The following is a 20,030-nucleotide window of genomic DNA, read 5'->3' on the forward strand; positions in this document are numbered from 1 at the left end:
CAGCTCCTTTCATCTGTCCACATCTCTGATCTCTGCAGCATGGTAGGTGTAACCTTGCCTGTGATTATAATGCCCATATGCTGTGCACACTTTCTGTCTATTGGACATTGACATAATCCCCTCCCTTTGTATCTCATACTTAAAGTGACCATTATCCCAGCAGTCAATACCCCTTGAGAAAGCTGACGGCGAAACGCGCGTCGGGGGCGGTCAGTGTGGAGTTATCTTGTGTGAGATCCATCATGCAATCCACGGGTTTGTGCAGTCTTCTTAACTTATGAAGTAGGGCAATTTTTGGGTGCAATTGTGCAGTCGTAGCCGTGTATTTTCACACGTATGCACAATGTTGTGCTCTTTGGTTAGGTGTATAGTATATCTATAGCCTCTTCAGCAGTTTAACAAATTGACTCATTACACATCCTCTTTGGATGTAGACCTCTGCACTTTACCACATCACAGGATGTTTATATTGTGTTAGCTTATAACTTGGATTATTTACGCAGTTCCTCCACACTCTCCTTTTTAAATTGTGTGCAATACTGTTTTTATCTCTTCATGGCCAATGTGTTATTTGCATTTCAATAAAGTTTGTTTTATACTGTCATGGTACATAATTTGTGCTATGTGTCGCTCATTTTTTGGATTTACTAGTAGTCTTCACAGTCTGGTATAGGTATTGACATATGTCAGCTGGGCGGAGAACATCAGGGTATATGTAAGCTGTGCGGAGTAAATCAGGGTAAATGTAAGCTGTGCGGAATACATCAGGGTATATGTAAGCTGGGCGGAGTACATCAGGGTATATGTAAACTGTGCGGAGTACATCAGGGTATATGTAAGCTGTGCGGAGTACATCAGGGTATATGTAAGCTGGGTGGAGTACATCAGGGTATATGTAAGCTGTGTGGAGTACATCAGGGTATATGTAAGCTGGGCGGAGTACATCAGGGTATATGTAAGCTGTGCGGAGAACATCAGGGTATATGTAAGCTGGGCGGAGTACATCAGGATATATGTAAGCTGTGCGGAGTACATCAGGGTATATGTAAGCTGTGCGGAGTACATCAGGATATATGTAAGCTGTGCGGAGTACATCAGGGTATATGTAAACTGGACGGAGTACATCAGGGTATATGTAAGCTGGACTGAGTACATCAGGGTATATGTAAGCTGTGAGGAGGCATCAGGGTATATGTAAGCTGTGCGGAGTACATCAGGGTATATGTAAGCTGGGCGGAGTACATCAGGGTATATGTAAACTGGGCGGAGTACATCAGGGTATATGTAAGCTGTGCGGAGTACATCAGGGTATATATAAGCTGTGAGGAGTACATCAGGGTATATGTAAGCTGTGCGGAGTACATCAGGGTATATGTAAGCTGTGCGGAGTACATCAGGGTATATGTAAGCTGGGCGGAGTACATCAGGATATATGTAAGCTGGGCGGAGTACATCAGGGTATATGTAATCTGTGCGGAGTACATCAGGATATATGTAAGCTGTGCGGAGTAGTACATCAGGGTATATGTAAACTGGACGGAGTACATCAGGGTATATGTAAGCTGGACGGAGTACATCAGGGTATATGTAATCTGTGCGGAGTACATCAGGATATATGTAAGCTGTGCGGAGTAGTACATCAGGGTATATGTAAACTGGACGGAGTACATCAGGGTATATGTAAGCTGGACGGAGTACATCAGGGTATATGTAAGCTGTGAGGAGGCATCAGGGTATATGTAAGCTGTGCGGAGTACATCAGGGTATCTGTAAGCTGGGCGGAGTACATCAGGGTATATGTAAACTGGGCGGAGTACATCAGGGTATATGTAAGCTGTGCGGAGTACATCAGGGTATATATAAGCTGTGAGGAGTACATCAGGGTATATGTAAGCTGTGCGGAGTACATCAGGGTATATGTAAGCTGTGCGGAGTACATCAGGGTATATGTAAGCTGGGCGGAGTACATCAGGATACATGTAAGCTGTGAGGAGTACATCAGGGTATATGTAAGCTGGGCGGAGTACATCAGGGTATATGTAAGCTGTGCGGAGTACATCAGGGTATATGTAAGCTGGGTGGAGTACATCAGGGTATATGTAATCTGTGCGGAGTACATCAGGGTATATGTAAGCTGTGAGGAGTACATCAGGGTATATGTAATCTGTGAGGAGACATCAGGGTACATGTAAGCTGTGCGGAGTACATCAGGGTATATGTAAGCTGGGCGGTGTACATCAGGGTATATGTAAACTGGGTGGAGTACATCAGGGTATATGTAAGCTGTGCGGAGTACATCAGGGTATATGTAAGCTGTGAGGAGTACATCAGGGTATATGTAAGCTGTGCGGAGTACATCAGGGTATATGTAATCTGGGCGGAGTACATCAGGATATATGTAAACTGTGAGGAGTACATCAGGGTATATGTAATATGTGCGGAGTACATCAGGGTGTATGTAAGCTGTGAGGAGTACATCAGGGTATATGTAAGCTGTGCGGAGTACATCAGGGTATATGTAAACTGGGCGGAGTACATCAGTGCATATGTAAGATGGGTGGAGTACATCAGGGTATATGTAAGCTTGGCGGAGTACATCAGGGTATATGTAAGCTGGGCAGTACATCAGGGTATATGTAAGCTGGGCAGTACATCAGGGTATATATAAGCTGGGTGGAGTACATCAGGGTATATGTAAGCTGGGTGGAGTACATCAGGGTATATGTATTCTGGGCGGAGTACATCAGGGTATATGTAAGTTGGGCGGAGTACATCAGGGTATATGTAAGCTGGGCGGAGTACATCAGGATATATGTAAGCTGGGTGGAGTACATCAGGGTATATGTAAGCTGGGTGGAGTACATCAGGGTATATGTAAGCAAGGTGGAGTACATCAGGGTATATGTAAGCTGGGTGGAGTACATCAGGGTATATGTAAGCTGGGTGGAGTACATCAGGGTATATGTAAGCTGGGTGGAGTACATCAGGGTATATGTAAGCTGGGTGGAGCACATCAGGGTATATGTAAACTGGGTGGAGTACATCAGGGTATATGTAAGCTGGGTGGAGTACATCAGGGTATATGTAAGCTGTGCGGAGTACATCAGGGTATATGTAAACTGTGTGGAGTACATCAGGGTATATGTAAACTGGGTGGAGTACATCAGGGTATATGTAAGCTGGGTGGAGTACATCAGGGTATATGTAAACTGGGTGGAGTACATCAGGGTATATGTAAGCTGGGCGGAGTACATCAGGGTATATGTAAGCTGTGCGGAGTACATCAGGGTATATGTAAGCTGGGCAGTACATCAGGGTATATGTAAGCTGGGTGGGGTACATCAGGGTATATGTAAGCTGGGTGGAGTACATCAGGGTTTATGTAAACTGGGCGGAGTACATCAGGGTATATGTAAGCTGTGAGGAGTACATCAGGGTATATGTAAGCTGGGTGGAGTACATAAGGGTATATGTAAGCTGGGTGGAGTACATCAGGGTATATGTAAGCTGGGTGGAGTACATAAAGGTATATGTAAACTGTGAGGAGTACATCAGGGTATATGTAAGCTGGGTGGAGTACATCAGGGTATATGTAATCTGGGTGGAGTATATCAGGGTATATGTATTCTGGGCGGAGTACATCAGGGTATATGTAATCTGTGCGGAGTACATCAGGGTATATGTATTCTGGGCGGAGTACATCAGGGTATATGTAAGCTGTGAGGAGTACATCAGGGTATATGTAAGCTGTGTGGAGTACATCAGGGTATATGTAAGCTGGGCGAAGTACATCAGGGTATATGTAAGCTGTGCGGAGTACATCAGGGTATATGTATTCTGTGCGGAGTACATCAGGGTATATGTATTCTGTGCGGAGTACATCATCAGGGTATATGTATTCTGGGCGGAGTACTTCAGGGTATATGTAAACTGGGTGGAGTACATCAGGGTATATGTAAGCTGGGTGGAGTACATCAGGGTATATGTATTCTGGGCGGAGTACATCAGGGTATATGTAAGCTGGGCGGAGTACATCAGGGTAATAGGATAATGTAATAATGGGGTGAATATCCATGGATTGGTGGGGTCACTTCATGCACAGGCCGGGATTATTGGGGATTATACAGAATATCTGCGCTCCAGTATCGCCTTATATGTGACTTCTTCATTAGTCCTATAAGCCGCAAAAGGCCCTAAAGTTTCCTCATCTCCGCTGCATCTACGGGGTCACCTGTGGGGTCCAGTAAATGATGATGTGGGGTATTTAGTGAAAAACGACTGGACCTAAAATATGAGTCTGGGCCGTCATTCAGCGTGATTGCGTTCTTAGAGACATAACGTGCTATTTTCCGGTGACGGCGCTGTGCGAGGGATCGGTTGTTGGGGAACGAGCTGTCATTTTTATTGGTTCCATTTTGGGGTAAATGCGCTTTTTTTATCGCTATTTATTATATTGTTTGGGAGATGAGGAAACCAAAAAACATCAATTCTAGCGCGGTTTTGTTTCTTCTTTTTTACAGCGTTCACCGTGCGGTATAAACAACATGTGACCTTTATTCTGCGGGGCGATACGATTACAGCGACACCAAATTTATATCGTTTTTTCACGTTTCACTATTTTCCCACAATAAAAATTCTCTTTTCCAAAAAATCCTGTTTTGGTGTCGCCATTTTCTGACAGCCGTAACTTTTTTATTTTCCGGTTGATATCGCTGCGGGAGGACTTGTTTTATGCGTGACGAACTGTCGTTTCTATTGGTGCAATTCTGCGTTACTCGCGACTTATTCATCACTTTTTATTACATTTTTTTGAGACAAGACGACAAAAAAATAAAATGCTGTCATTGTGTTTTATTTATTTTTTTACGGTGTTCACCGTGCGGTAAATAATGCGATATTTTCAACGTTCTTTTCATGTTGTGCCGCCTCCAGCGCTGCATTTATATCTTTCTCTATGTTGGGTCTCATTTTATACCGTTTCCTCAGCAGAAATAAGCTGCTGTTCAGACTGGAGCTGTCGTGCAGCTTTTGCAGCGCTGTCATGTCTGATGTGGATACGTTGCTCGAATCAATGGCCTCGAACCTGTGGCATCAAATTGATACCTGAGGAGGCTGTAAAATCAGGCACTTGGGGCTATAATTATCTGCAGCTACCCGTGATAATCCGGGCATAGCAGGACCTGCGACTCATCCGCGCTGACAGGGGGGTTCAGAGTCAGTTTCTGACAGGCGATGACAGGTCTGATGACAGGCGATGACAGGTCTGATGACAGTCTGATGACAGGTCTGATGACAGGCGATGACAGGTCTGATGACAGGTCAGATGACAGTCGATGACAAGTCTGATGACAGGTCAGATGACAGGTCTGATGACAGGTCTGATGACGGGTCTGATGACAGATGATGACAGGTCTGATGACAGATGATGACAGGCGATGACAGGTCTGATGACAGGTCAGATGACAGGCGATGACAGGTCTGATGACAGATGATGACAGGCGATGACAGGTCTGATGACAGGTCTGATGACAGGGATGACAGGTCTGATGACAGGCGATGACAGGTCTGATGACAGATGATGACAGGCGATGAGAGATCTGATGACAGGCAATGACAGGCAATGACAGGTCTGATGACAGGCGATGACGGGTCTGATGACAGGCGATGACAGTAGTTTTTTTTTTTTATATTTCAACTGAACAATAGGAGCGGAGCGTCCACCAGTGACCCTGCTGTATTTAAAAGTGGGGATACCCTACCTACCTACCAAATTCTAAATGAGAGGTGTCATTGCTACCTAACCAGGATCTCGGGCAGTGGGCAATCTAGGGGTATACAGTATAATAACTTTATGGTGGTCCCTGTCTATTTATCTGGTCCCAGTCCTGATAATTGATCTCTGGTCCCTGTAGTAATGGCCCCCACACGTCCTCTCTGGATAGTCAGACATTGTGGGAGAATAAGACTGGGACAGACAGCAACCGACATCAGTAACAACATCAAGATGGAGAATACCAGAGATAACACATCATCACCAGAGGAGCTGCACAGGGATAACAACTAATAGTTACCACAGCGCCATCTACTGTCAGTGAGAGATAGTTCCTCCAGCATTCAGCTGCAGATGTTGTAATATTCCAGCATATGTACCCTGCCATTACCAGCGGAGCCGCTTTACTAGCAGAGACTGCGTTAGGGGTGCAGAGCTTCTCTAAGGCTGCGTTCACATGTATCAGTTGCATCAGCATCAGTTTTTTTTGTCTCTCAAGTGATTATAACTGATGCAAAAACTGATGCAAAAACGTATGAGTCGCCATCAGGCTTTTTCACAATTTTTACTACAAAAGCGTCAGTTGTCATCAGTTGTCATCAGTTTCTTACCATCAGTATTTAACATCCGTTTTTACCACAATGGTTCACCAAAAAGGTGGTCCAGGGTCTGAAAATGTGCCATAGTTTGTGATAGATTAGATACATGATAGATTAGATACTTCTTGTGTTCCATGTCAGGGCTCTCCTTCTCTGCTCCGGCCTTGGCGCTACACTGAAGTCTGACACACACATTGTAATATCACGTGTGTCATGTTCAGTGCAGCGCTAAGGGCGGCGCCAAAAGAGAGCCCAGAAGGCAGCTGCCGTCCACTGACCTCAGATCAGATCTACGAAGCAGCCATGGGAGCCTGAAAAGACGCCAAACACTCTCTGTATCTTCAAGGAGTAGATTGTTTTTGGCGCCTTTACAGCTACCCACAGTGCCCTCTGTATATAGTTCCACACACCCCTGTAGATAATGCCACAGTGACTTAATATAGTGCCACACCCCCCTTTATATAGTGCCCCACATGCCCCTGTATATAGTGCCACACATGCACCTGTAGATAATTCCGCAATGCCCTCTATATACAGGGGGTACTGCGCCAATATATACAGGGGGTACTGTGTCATTATATACAATGCCACAGTACCCCCTGTATATGATGTCACACAGCCCCCTGTAGATGGCGCCACACAGCGCCCCATGTAGATTGTGCCACATAGCGCCCCATGTAGATTGTGCAACATAGCGTCCCCCTGTAGATAGCGCCACCCCCACTGTATATAGTGCTATCCCCCTTCCCCTGTAGATAGCACCACTGAAGCTCCCTCCAGCAGAGGAATCCCCGGCCAGAGCATCGCCAACGCTGTGGCTGGGGATTCCCTCTCGGAGGACCCCCTGACGCCACTGTCCATATATGGACAGTGATGTCAGGAGTTACTCTCTAAATGGAATACCCGGCCAAAGCATCGCTGACGGCTACTCCTTGAGCGGAATCCCCTTTGCCGACTCTGGCCGGGGATTCCACACCAGGAGGAGCCCCTGACATCAATGTCCATATATAGACAGTAACCTCAGGGGTTTCCCCTAGGAGCGGAATCCCCGGCCAGATCATCGGCAACGGGGATTCCGCTCAATCAGTAGCCACTGACATCACTGTCCATATATGGACAATGATGTCAAGGGCTCCCCCGAGCACAGCACTTAACCCTTTCAGGACCAAGGGTCCTCGATGCCTCAATGACCAGCCCCATTTTTTCAAATCTGACATGTGTCATTTTATGTGGTAATAACTCTGGAATGCTTTTGCCTATCCAAGCGATTCAGAGATTGTTTTCTCGTGATATATTGTACTTTATGTTAGTGGAAAAATGTGGTCAATAAATTCGTAGCTTATTTGTGAAAAACGCCAAAATGTAAAGAAAATTTGCAAAAATTTTCCTTTTTCTAATTTTAAATGTAATCTACATTGTAAAATAGATAGTAATATCACATAAAATTGTTGGTAATTGACATCTCCCATATGTCTAGTTTATATTTGCATTGTTTTTTGAACATTATTTTATTTTTCTAGGACGTTACACGGCTTAGAACTTTAGCAGCAATTTCTTACATTTTCAAGAAAATTTCAAAAGGATATTTTGTCAAGGACCAGTTCAGTTCTGAAGTGGCTTTGAGGGCCTTATGTACTAGATAGACCCCATAAATCACCACATTTTAAAAACTGCACCCCTAAAAGTATTCAAAACAGCATTCAGAAAGTTTATTAACCCTTTAGGTGTTTCACAGGAATTAAAGCAAAGTAGAGGTGAAATTTACAAATTTCATTTTTTTGGGCGAAATTAATTTGTAATACATTTTTTTCTGTAACACAGAAGATTTTACCCGAGAAATGCAACTCAATATTTATTGCCCATATTCTGCAGTTTTTAGAAATATCCCACATGTGGCTCTAGTATGATAATGGACGGAAGCACCGGCCTCAGAAGCAAAGGAGCACCCAGTGGATTTTGGGGCCTCCTTTTTTTAGAATATATTTTAGGCACCATGTCAGGTTTGAAGAGGTCTTGTGGTGCCAAAACAGTGGAATCTCCCCAAAAGTGGTTTGGGAAACTACACACCTCAAGGAATTTATCTAGGGGTATAGTTAGCATCTTGACCAGACAGGTCTTTTGCTATATTTATTGGAATATGTCAATACGTTTTGACAATGTTTTTGTCCTTTTTTTTACAGTAATCACTGTGCGCTATAAATGACATTTTACTTTATTCTGCATGTCGGTACGATTACGGCGATATAGTTTTTTTTACGTTTTGTGGCGTTTGCGCAATAAAATCACTTTTCTATAAAATTATTTATTTTTTGTGTCACCATATTCTGAGAGCCGTAATTTATTTTATTTTTCAGTCCAAAAAAGCTGTGTAAGGGCTTGTTTTTTGCGGGACGGGTTGTAGTTTTTATTGGTATTATTTTGGGCTGCATGCCACTTGGATAAGATATTTTATATACTCATTTTGTATGGTGTAGTAAATACGGGTCTGCCCTAATATACCACTCTTTTGTCTAATTTTGTCCTGTGCTGTACTGTATACCACGGTATTAGTACTAGAGTCTCTTTATGATGTGTTTTTAAATGTATGTCATTTTTTATTAATAAAATTTATATATTCTTGCATACTTAGACGCTATAGCTCTTTTTTTCTTCGGTATGGTTCTATAATTATGGAGCAGTCTATTTTGATATAATATGGGGGGAAGTTGGTTTTCCAAACTGTACCTAGCCTACAACCAATATATGCTTAGAGCTTATCTATCTATATTCATTATCTCTGTGTTTTTCACAGCTGCTGGCTCTCAGCACCCCATGGATTTCAGAGTCCGTGATCAGTCATGGCTCACACACTTAGATGAAATGTGTAAAGAAGACTCTAGTTTGTTTTTAAATACTAGTGGGAGGGATTGTAGGGAACTCAGTAGTAGACTACGGAATCTGTTTCACCAGAGAACCAAAATCTGGTGGAACAAGGCATTCCTGGAGAAGTACCTCTCTAGGAAACTTATCCCGCGTGGCCTGAGAGTTCAGGTATTCCCATCATTTGACATAGAAAATGAAGATTTTAGAAAGAGGTGGGAGGACCTATCCGACTACTGTTCTAAAGGATATATGGAATTGTTGGTATCATCTAATAAATCCGCCTTAGTTGAGATTGAGAAAAATATTGAGGAAATTCAGACAACATTGAAAACAGAACTCCCTAGTACAGCTCTAGACAAAATATCAGAGGATCTGAATAAAGATCTAGAAAAATGGGAAAAGGAGATATGTACAGTCAAAGCTGGAAAATTCCAACGGGATGTTTTAGATTACCAGCAACAAAGGGTATACAGATGGCGCATGGGGAGAGGTTGGTCGAGATCCAAAATACGATCTCGATCATCCTCCATGTCATCCCATACATCGGCAGATGAACCCCCTAGATCAAGAGAGAATGGAACCACTTTGGAATCAACTAGTACCTCCAAAACTCTAAACTCACGAAGATTCTTCGATAGGCAAGTAAAACGAAAACAACCATCTTATGACCAGTGGGATAAGAAACCAAGGCGTAATCTTGAGGTAACGAATCTTTCTTCGCATGCCCTCTCTGATGCCCAATGTGATGTGCTAGGTAGAGGGTTAACTTTTTCACCGACAAATTCTTTTAATTTTTTTACAGCTTTAAAAGACTTACATTTATTTGCAAGAAAATTGGTGCTCAAAAAGCTACATAGTAGGGGAGATGTCCCTGTGGAGCTTAATAGCCCGATGGAGAGAGAGGCACTGTTAGCCTTAGAAGATCTTTTACGGGAGCAAAGTACTGATATCTCAGGTACGTTCCCAACAACTATTGTGCCAAAATCTACCAGATTTCCCCCTTTGTCCCTATGCCCTCAGGTGGAGATTTTTACAAAATTAGTTATTGATGATTTCAAAAAGCTGTCCGTACATAGGACAAATGACAATCTAACCTTTCAACAAAGGACCGCACTGAGGGAACTACAAGCATTAGATGATATAGTCATCAAACCCGCGGACAAAGGGGGAAATGTTGTAATTTGGCCAATAAATAAATATGAAAAGGAGGCATATAGGCAGTTGCGAGATAAACAGACATATATGAAGTTACCATACAATCCTTTGGGCTCTTTCTCACGGGAACTTCTGTTGATTTTGAACTTAGCTTTTGAAAAGGGCATCATCCCCAAGAAGATTTATGATGGATTGGTGACCTCTGCCCCAAAAATACCGACCCTGTATTTCTTGCCTAAAATACACAAAAATCCCACCGACCCCCCTGGACGCCCGATCGTCTCCGGCATTGACGGACTCTGCGACCCGATATGTAAATTTATTGATTATTATTTGAAACCACTGGTCGCAGAGTTACCGTCATATGTCAAGGACACGACGGACGTCCTTAGGAGGATCGATGGGATTCAAATTGAACAAGATACGTACCTCGTGACTGCTGACATAGAATCCCTATATACCAGTATTAAACATCAAGATGGGCTGGGGGCGGTCCGCTTTTTCCTGGGGACCAGCAACTGGGATGGCCAACTATGTGATCTGATTATGGACCTATTACAATTTATTTTGAGTCATAATTTTTTTGTATTTAAAGATCTTTTTTATTTACAGAAACAGGGTACTGCAATGGGGGCGGCGTGCGCTCCGTCCTATGCAAACCTGTTTCTCGGTTTTTGGGAGAGGCAGGTTTTTCATGGGGACGGAGCCTGCGCCGCCGACCATGTACTTTCCTGGACACGTTATATTGACGACATTTTCTTTACCTGGCAAGGACCGGAGTCTGGGCTGATGACCTTTATGCAGCATTTGAATGACAATCAGTTCAATATCAAGTTAACGTATAAACATCATCCCCATCGAGTAGAATTCTTAGACATACAAATATTCACCGATACTCTGGGCTTTCTACATACCGATGTGTTCCGCAAGACCACATCGGTTAATGCTTTGCTGCATGCGTCATCAGCCCACACTCCCTCCACTATTAAAGCCATCCCAGTTGGTCAGTTCCTCAGGATGAAGCGGATCTGTTCCTCAGATATTCTATTTGAGCAGCAGTCAACTGATCTCTCTAGAAGATTTAGAGAAAGAGGATACAGTAACAGGAATATAAAATTAGGCTACAGGAGAGCGAGATCTACCCCCCGCACGGATCTCTTTAAACCAAAATCACGAGCCACTAATAATTCAAATGTGCGATTTATATCAACCTTCAATGGGCAGTGGGATGCAATGAGGACCATCCTAACCAGGCATTGGCCGATTTTAAAATCTGAACCACAGTTGGCACAGGGTCTATCAGTAAGACCATTAATGACAGCAAGGAGATCTAAAAATCTTAAGGATCTCCTTGTCTCCAGTCACTATGTACCCCAACAATTATGTCCATTTGGGTCACGAGGGCCTAGGAAAGGGTGCTTTCCATGTGGTGACTGTAAATCCTGTGCCAACATTTGCCGTGCAACGCACTTTTCCACTGTTGATGGGAAAAGACAATTCCAAATTAAAGAATACATCTCATGCAGCACCACTCATGTGGTGTATTACGCGACGTGTGGGTGTCCAAAAGTCTACGTGGGACTCACCTCTAGGGAGCTACGGGTCCGTACGAGGGAACACGTGCGTGACATTATGGGGGCAAGAGAATCCGTCGACATTACACAATTAAAAACATTACCGAGGCACTTTAAGACACATCATGATTGTAACCCCAAAACTTTATCAATACGGGGTATTGAGAGGGTTCATTGTGGCATCAGGGGGGGTAATGCGAAGAAGATTCTTGCACAGAAAGAGTGCAGGTGGATTGTCCTATTGGGGTCAATGAAACCTGACGGATTGAACGAAACATTAAGTTTTGCCCCTTTTCTGTAAAGTCTACTACTGATTTTATCAGTTATTAATTATGTTTTTTGTATTATAGTTATTTAGTCATCCTTCTACTTGTCCTATGTGTTTGGTGTCCTGGTGTTGTGCAGATCGGAGGCGACCTATCTGAACTCCGAGAAGAAGATAAGACCAAGAAAAGGAAGATATATATTTGATCCTTTTTGATGATAATTACTACTCTGTAATAAAGCAATATGAGATGTAGATGGCGCTATTGTGCCGTAATACTCTGTCCTGATATAGCTTTTCTATGAGTGGCCTGTCATGAGATTAATTTAAATATAATAGGGTTGAAATGTAACATTCTTGATATTTACGCACCCCGGAACAATGTCTAATTTAGTGAATCTTTGGAGTTATATGTACTGATGTAATTGAGCTCATATATAATATCACTTGGGAAAGTTTTTTATAACGCTCCACATTTCACAGGGTGTTTGTCTTGATAGGGAATATCATACAAATGTGTATGATTCTAACATTGCATAAGGCTATATCTATTAACCTTATGCTCTTAATATTAGTATTAATATATATTTTTCTGTTCATAATTTGTATATTTTAACACTATTTTCTTAATTTATGTTCAATGTAATACTACGTATGTGCTTTGACATACCATACACTTTGTTTTCTTTCTTTCTTGTCTGGTTCTCACTTTATCCATAAAATCTATGTATTTGTTTATTGTGATTAGACTGCATATAACTGTGCATCACGTCTCTAAATATATTCAACTAATTATTTATTTATGTATTAATCATTATTCTGTATCACTGATCTTCCTTTTGCATCTTTACATATGCCTTTGATTTCTATTGTAATCTAAGACGATCGTATAATGATATTATTATGTCAACGGAATTACTAAAATACAATATACAGTGTACATCTAAGATTCTGGGATCCTGATTTTGTCAAAGTGTGCCCTTTGAATCCACTTACCTCCTTGATGACGTGCGCTTGCTCGGTGGGGCGGTCTGCGGCGATGCCTGCCCCCTTCGGCCTCGATACATGCACTGCGCATGTCCGGAACTCCCGTTACGCGTCGGGAATCCGGATATGCGCTCCAGCATGCGGGGCCGGATGTGGGGCATGCCTCTCTTCCGGTCGCGTCATCGGACAAGCGCCGACTCTTGTCTCGGCGCTAATATGGATTTACCTCGTTATGTACACACACTATAAAAGGACTACACACACTATGGGCTTAATGTACCCCCTGAGGAAGCAACCAAAGATAGCGAAACGCGCGTTGGGGTTGTATTGTGGACCTCTCAGCACGGACATTTCGTGAGACTCTCACTTTTTAATGGGTAAGACAGCATGATTATAACTGCTCACCATACAATTACTGACTTTCCCTATATCACTATATTGTGGTCAGGTTTTGATCCACTTACCACATAAACATTAGGACTTTGAGTAATTATCAGTATATGATCCACTTGGATAAGATATTTTATATACTCATTTTGTATGGTGTAGTAAATACGGGTCTGCCCTAATATACCACTCTTTTGTCTAATTTTGTCCTGTGCTGTACTGTATACCACGGTATTAGTACTAGAGTCTCTTTATGATGTGTTTTTAAATGTATGTCATTTTTTATTAATAAAATTTATATATTCTTGCATACTTAGACGCTATAGCTCTTTTTTTCTTCGGTATGGTTCTATAATTATGGAGCAGTCTATTTTGATATAATATGGGGGGAAGTTGGTTTTCCAAACTGTACCTAGCCTACAACCAATATATGCTTAGAGCTTATCTATCTATATTCTGAGAGCCGTAATTTATTTATTTTTCAGTCCAAAAAAGCTGTGTAAGGGCTTGTTTTTTGCGGGACGGGTTGTAGTTTTTATTGGTATTATTTTGGGGTGCATGCAAATTTTTGATCACTTTTTATTCTATATTTTGGGAGGGGTGATTGACAAAAAAAAAGTGATGCTAGTATTGTTTTTTAATTATTTTTTGCGGTGTTCACCGTGCGGGAAAAATAATATCATTGTTTTATAGTTGGGGGCGTTACGAATGCGGTGATACCAAATATGTGTACTGTTTTAACGGTTTATTTTTTTCCTATAATAAGAGACTTATTATAGGAAAAAAAAGCATTTTTTGTAGCTTATAACTTGTTTTTACATTTGTATAAAACATTTTTATTACTTTTTTTTTTTTTTACTTGAAGACCTGCAGCACTGATGGCTGCTATAATACATTACACTACATAGGTAGTGTAACGTATTATAAACAGTCAGTGCAACGCTGACAGTCACACTGACAGGAAGCCTATGAGGATCAGCTGGTCCGTAGAATGGCAGACCGGAGGCTGTTGTATGGCCTCCGGTTTTGCCATGCAACTGACGGCAGCACCCGCAATCGGTCCTCGGGAAAGTTTGTTGTAGCAACAAACTTTCCAGTTTGTTGCTACCACAAATTTTCCCTGCGATCACATGATCGGGACCTGAACCAATCAGGTCCCGGTCATGTCTTCGGGACCAGAGGCAGGGGATAACAGCGCGATCCGGGTGTCAGCACTACTCTGAGACACCCGGATCGCGCTTTTAACACCCACTGTAAATTCACGTCGGCGCTGCACGGAGCCGCAGACACTGACACAGCCGGCGTCCCAGCGCTTTTCACAGCGCTATGCCGGCTGGAACAGTGATCTGTATATTCATGCCCTGGCTGCACAGGGTATGTACGAAAAGGACGTGGCTATACAGATTGTTGGCATGAAAGAGTTAAAGTAGCGTTGTGCCCAGGGGAATTCTCGGCGAGCGGAGGAGCTCCCTCTGCTCCTCCACTCTGAACTAATTCTCAATCAGGGACCTGATCACAGTTGACAGCTAGACATTCCCCCAGACGCACAGAGCAGCGGGCACACCGCCCGGAATCCGGAACTGTCCCGCTGAATCCGGGACGGGGGGAGGGTAGTCGTTAGGGGTCCCACCTGGAGCGGAATCCCCAGCAATACTATGACAGAGGATTCCGCTCCTAGCTCACGACCACCTTCCCGCCGGGTGCTGCCGAAAGGTGGATGCGGCAGCACCTGGCGTTCATCCGACCACAATTAAAATAGATAGGATACGGCGCCGGACCTCCATGGGATCCAGCTCCCAGGGAGGTCTGGCACCGTACGGCGCCAAAACTGATATCCCCTGTGCCAGAACAGATCCCATAGAAAGCTATGGCATCCGTTCTAGCATCAGTTTGCCTCCTGCTTTTCTTCAACACACCGGGTGGTAAACTGAAGCTGACACCGGACATATGTGAACGGCCCCTAAGACAGCTTTTAAGGTGGATAATACCTCAGAGTCATTAACCCCACGCACCCCAGGCCCCAGTGTATGGGAACTCACCAGTACCAGTTGAAGTGGATGGGGATGGTAAGGGGACCACCGGAGTCGTCATCGGTATGATCGGTGCCTGAGCATTCTGCTGCATCACCGCAGCGGTAATAGAAAGTGTGTGGAAAATCAATAGAGGCGGGTGGGGAAGCCGTCTCATCAAGGAAGTGGCTGAGCCAACCTTCCCCTTCTGTTAGGATACGAGCCCTAAAGGCTGTCATTAAATCACCATCAGCAGCAGCCATGGCACTCTGTTCTGGACAGGGCAGCGGTACCTCAAAACTCGCCTCCAGGATCCCAGTGAAAAGAGGAAGGCGCACTATAAAGCAGACAATTTAAGCCCTTTGCTTGTGGGCAAAGTCCAGTACAAAAACTCTCTCTATTGGCCCATGAGTGTGGCCAGTACCCTCAGACAGCATAGAAGGGTAAGCTTCTTTATATGTTGCACCCATATGCTAATTAGAGATAATGGAAGAGGAGAAAACTTTATTAACCCCTTCACAACCTGCCCATAAATTAAAACCGCATTTAAACCTTTCTCCCCTAACAGTCAGTGTACACTGGATGCCCTTCAGGACCCTCACCCATTAATAACCTCACCCAGGGGCGTAGCTAAGGCTCATGTTCCCTGGTGCAAGAATTCAGCTTGGACACCCCTACTCCTCCCCAACACCACCAGACCCTTGCACACGCTTATGCCCGACAGACCCCATGAATGCCCCCACACTATAATGCCCCCTATAGCTGCCCCCACCGTATAATGCCCCCACACAATATAATGCCCCTATAGCTGACCACCACAGTTTAATGCCCCATAGCTGCCCCCACAATGTAATGTCCCTATAGCTGCCCCCACAGTATAATGCCCCCATACAGTATAATGCCCCCCATAGCTGCCCCATACAGTATAATGCCCCTATAGCTGACCCCACAGTATATTGCCGCTCAAATCTCCACATACAACATAATGCCCCCATACAGTATATTGCCCCCATATTTGCCCCATAAAGTATAATGCCCCCATAGTTGCCCCATAAAGTATAATGCCCCTGTATAGTATAATGCAACCCATAGCTGCCCCATACAGTATAATGCCCCCATACAGTATTAAGCCCTCCATAGCTGCCCCATACAGTATGATACCCCCATACAGTATAACGCCCTCCATAGCTGCCACATAAAGTATAATGCCACCATAGCTGCCCCATACAGTATAATGCCCCCCTACAGTATAATGCCCCCTATAGCTGTCTCATTCAGTATAATGCCCCCTCAGCAGCTACCATATGAGCCCCCCTCCCATACCCTCTATAATGCCCCCATAAGTATGTACCTAATAGAAAAATAATAACAATTAATTACCTATCCCCGTTCCCACGATGGGTGGAGGATCCTTCCCCTCCGGTCTGTGCTGTGAGTGACTCGGCGCAGACTGGCGCAAAAACGTCACTACATCGCGGCACAGTGAATGCTGGAGAAAGGCTCCAGCATTGAACCCCACTGAATGTGTGTCCTGCGGATGCAAATTCCGTTGGATTCGAGACCAGCGCGGACAGCGCTGTGTAAGAACAGGGGCGACCGTTGTGACCCCTATAACTACGCCACTGTCCTCACCTATAAAGAGCATCTCTCTGGTGGAACTTGCACATCCGTACATTACATAGAGGGGTCAGTATTTGATTCCCTGGTGGTCTTGGGTAAGGAATAGGTAAATTGCCTCCTCCTTGGTAGTCTAATGGTTTACCCTCCTCCACACGCTCTAGTGGTGTTTCCTGCCGCTGACGGGAAGCTGAATGCAATATTCACATCGTGATCGAACTCCCTCCCCACCCTGCATCAATCATACAGATCAGAGGGGTTAATAAGGGGCCAGACTATCACGTGTACACATTTTGTAGCAAGATTTTTTTTATTGATAAAATGTATGTCTAAGGCTATGTTCACACGGAGTATTTTGCCGAGTTTTTTTACGCGGAAACCGCGTCGCAAAACTCGGCAAAAACGGCCCGAAAATGCCTCCCATTGATTTCAATGGGAGGCGTCGGCGTCTTTTTCCCGCGAGCAGTAAAACTGCCTCGAGGGAAAAAGAAGCGACATGCCCTATCCTTTGGGCGCTTCCGCCACTGACCTCCCATTGACTTCAATGGGAGGTAGAGAAAGCGTATTTCAGTGTTTTATGCCCGCGCCACTCAATGGCCGCGGGCGAGAAATGCAGCGGAAAACTCTGTGGAAATCGGCGTGCAGGGAGAGGAAAATCTGCCTTAAACTTCCAAACGGAATTTTGAGGCAGAAATTCCTCCTGCAAAATACTCCGTGTGAACATAGCCTTATAGTGTAAAAAATATATATTTATTTTTTTCATAAATCATAATTTTGCTACAAAAACATTGAGACGTTCTTATTCCTCCAGGTTCATGAGGACAGATCTATGGAAGACTCAGGATTATTATTATTGACAGTAATGAAGACAAAAACAGGTTTCAGGTGGTAGAAATAAGTCAAATGACTTTACTAAACCATTTTATAAGCCAACAAACAAGGACCATGAGGATAGTAAACAGTCCGCTGCTTCTCTCTCCTTGTGGTAAGATGATATTTGGGAGGAAGGTTGGAGGTGGTGGATGTCTCGGCACTTGGTTGTATTTCTGGAGCCTCTGCAGTTTGAGATGTTCCTGCTCGGCTGTGACGTGCCATTCCACCTCGCTGTAGAGTCCGCTGGTCATAAACGGTTCTTGTAGTTCTTTCTCCCCGTTTGTAAGATTTTTTTTTTGAGAAAGGTTGGAGCTGATGGACGTCTTGGCACTTGGTCGCCATCTCTGGAGTACATCAGTTTAGGATGTTCCCAGAGAAGTTCCTGCGTGGCTGTGACGTGCCATTCCACCTCTAGTGTCCACTGTTTATAAACGGTTCTTGTAGTTCGTCTTCCTTGATGTAGGATGATATATGGGAGATAGGTCGGAGATGGTGGATGTCTTGGCACTTGGTCGCCATCTCCAGATCTTCTGCAGTTTGGGATGTGATAACTGCTTGGCTGTGGCGCGCCATTCCACATCATTGTATAAAACTGGAAAAAGAGAAAGTAAACCTGTAACTATATGGACAAATCTTCTAATATTTCTAAAACATTATTAGATGATAATGGAGACAGTAGTGACCATAAAAGCTGAACCAAGTGGTAGTAGTCATCATTGTCTGGGCAAGGTCCAAGGGGGCAGAGGGTGGGTAGTGGACTGGTTATTTCCTCACATTTATGGGGCGGGATCCCCTTTTAATAGTGTTTGGATTGGATATTGTATATTCTCTACCTGCCATCTATATACATGTGATTTAGGACATACAACACATTGACCTCACCTTTATTTTTATTGTTGTCAGGTCTGACATGGAAGATTAGGGCTGGATCTTGTGTATTTGTGGTTTGGGGTGTGTGGTCAGATGAAACCGTCTCACGTCACCGTCCACGATGATCCTCTTTATACTCCAGAGTCCTGGTTCTTCTCCCTCTTGGAGATGGTGAAGCTTTTCCGAGTAATTGTTATAGATAAACTCTAAGAAAAGAAACACATATCCACATTATAAACCCCATGATTGTAGAGATGAATAATAATGTTATTACGAGGTCCGGTATACGAGGTGATAATGAGGTGACGTCTACTGACCTGCATATTCTGATAGTAGCTCAATACATTCACCAGCATGAGGACCAACGTCGACCACTCTATGATCTTTGCTGTCATTTCACTGATCTGTGAAAAAATATGAAAATAAATACATTAAAAATTGCACAAAACAACAACTTTCCGAGATTTTGCTGCATTCATGTTTATTGCATGGAGTCATGTGACTGACGGCGATGCCAAAACGGACCTGACCCATTGTCATGTGACACCATATCCATTACATTGCGGGCGTCACGATCACCATGGTGCTGAGTGCGAGCACAAAGATTATAGGTCCAATTATTTTCCTATAGAACGGCTTCTAGGGGTGCAAATAAAATCTATCCAATGATCCAGAATTATTGATAATCTCATTAGTGCCGGATTAAAGGAATTTTGCGTCCACTGGTTTGTACCAGCAGCTCAGCATGTCAATAATTTGATATTATGTATGAGATATACTGTACATACCTTTACACATTGATCTCCAGCGCACAGGTGGGTGTATACTGATACCCAACTTCCAATGACTGGTAATTTATTATATAGGAAAATAACGTTTATTAAGTGTCTTATAGAATTTACTACATATTATGTGAGATAAATGTTAATATAATACATATATAGCAAGGACAGTACCGCTGCTTTCTATTCATTATCTTCCTGCAAGAAGCTGTACAATGTTACCAGATGGCGCTGTGTTACACCAGCATGTCGCCATCTGACGGCCAAGATCAGAAAAGAA

The sequence above is a fragment of the Rhinoderma darwinii genome (genome assembly GCF_050947455.1).
Source record: "Rhinoderma darwinii isolate aRhiDar2 chromosome 10 unlocalized genomic scaffold, aRhiDar2.hap1 SUPER_10_unloc_10, whole genome shotgun sequence".
NCBI classification, from domain to species: Eukaryota; Metazoa; Chordata; class Amphibia; order Anura; family Rhinodermatidae; genus Rhinoderma; species Rhinoderma darwinii.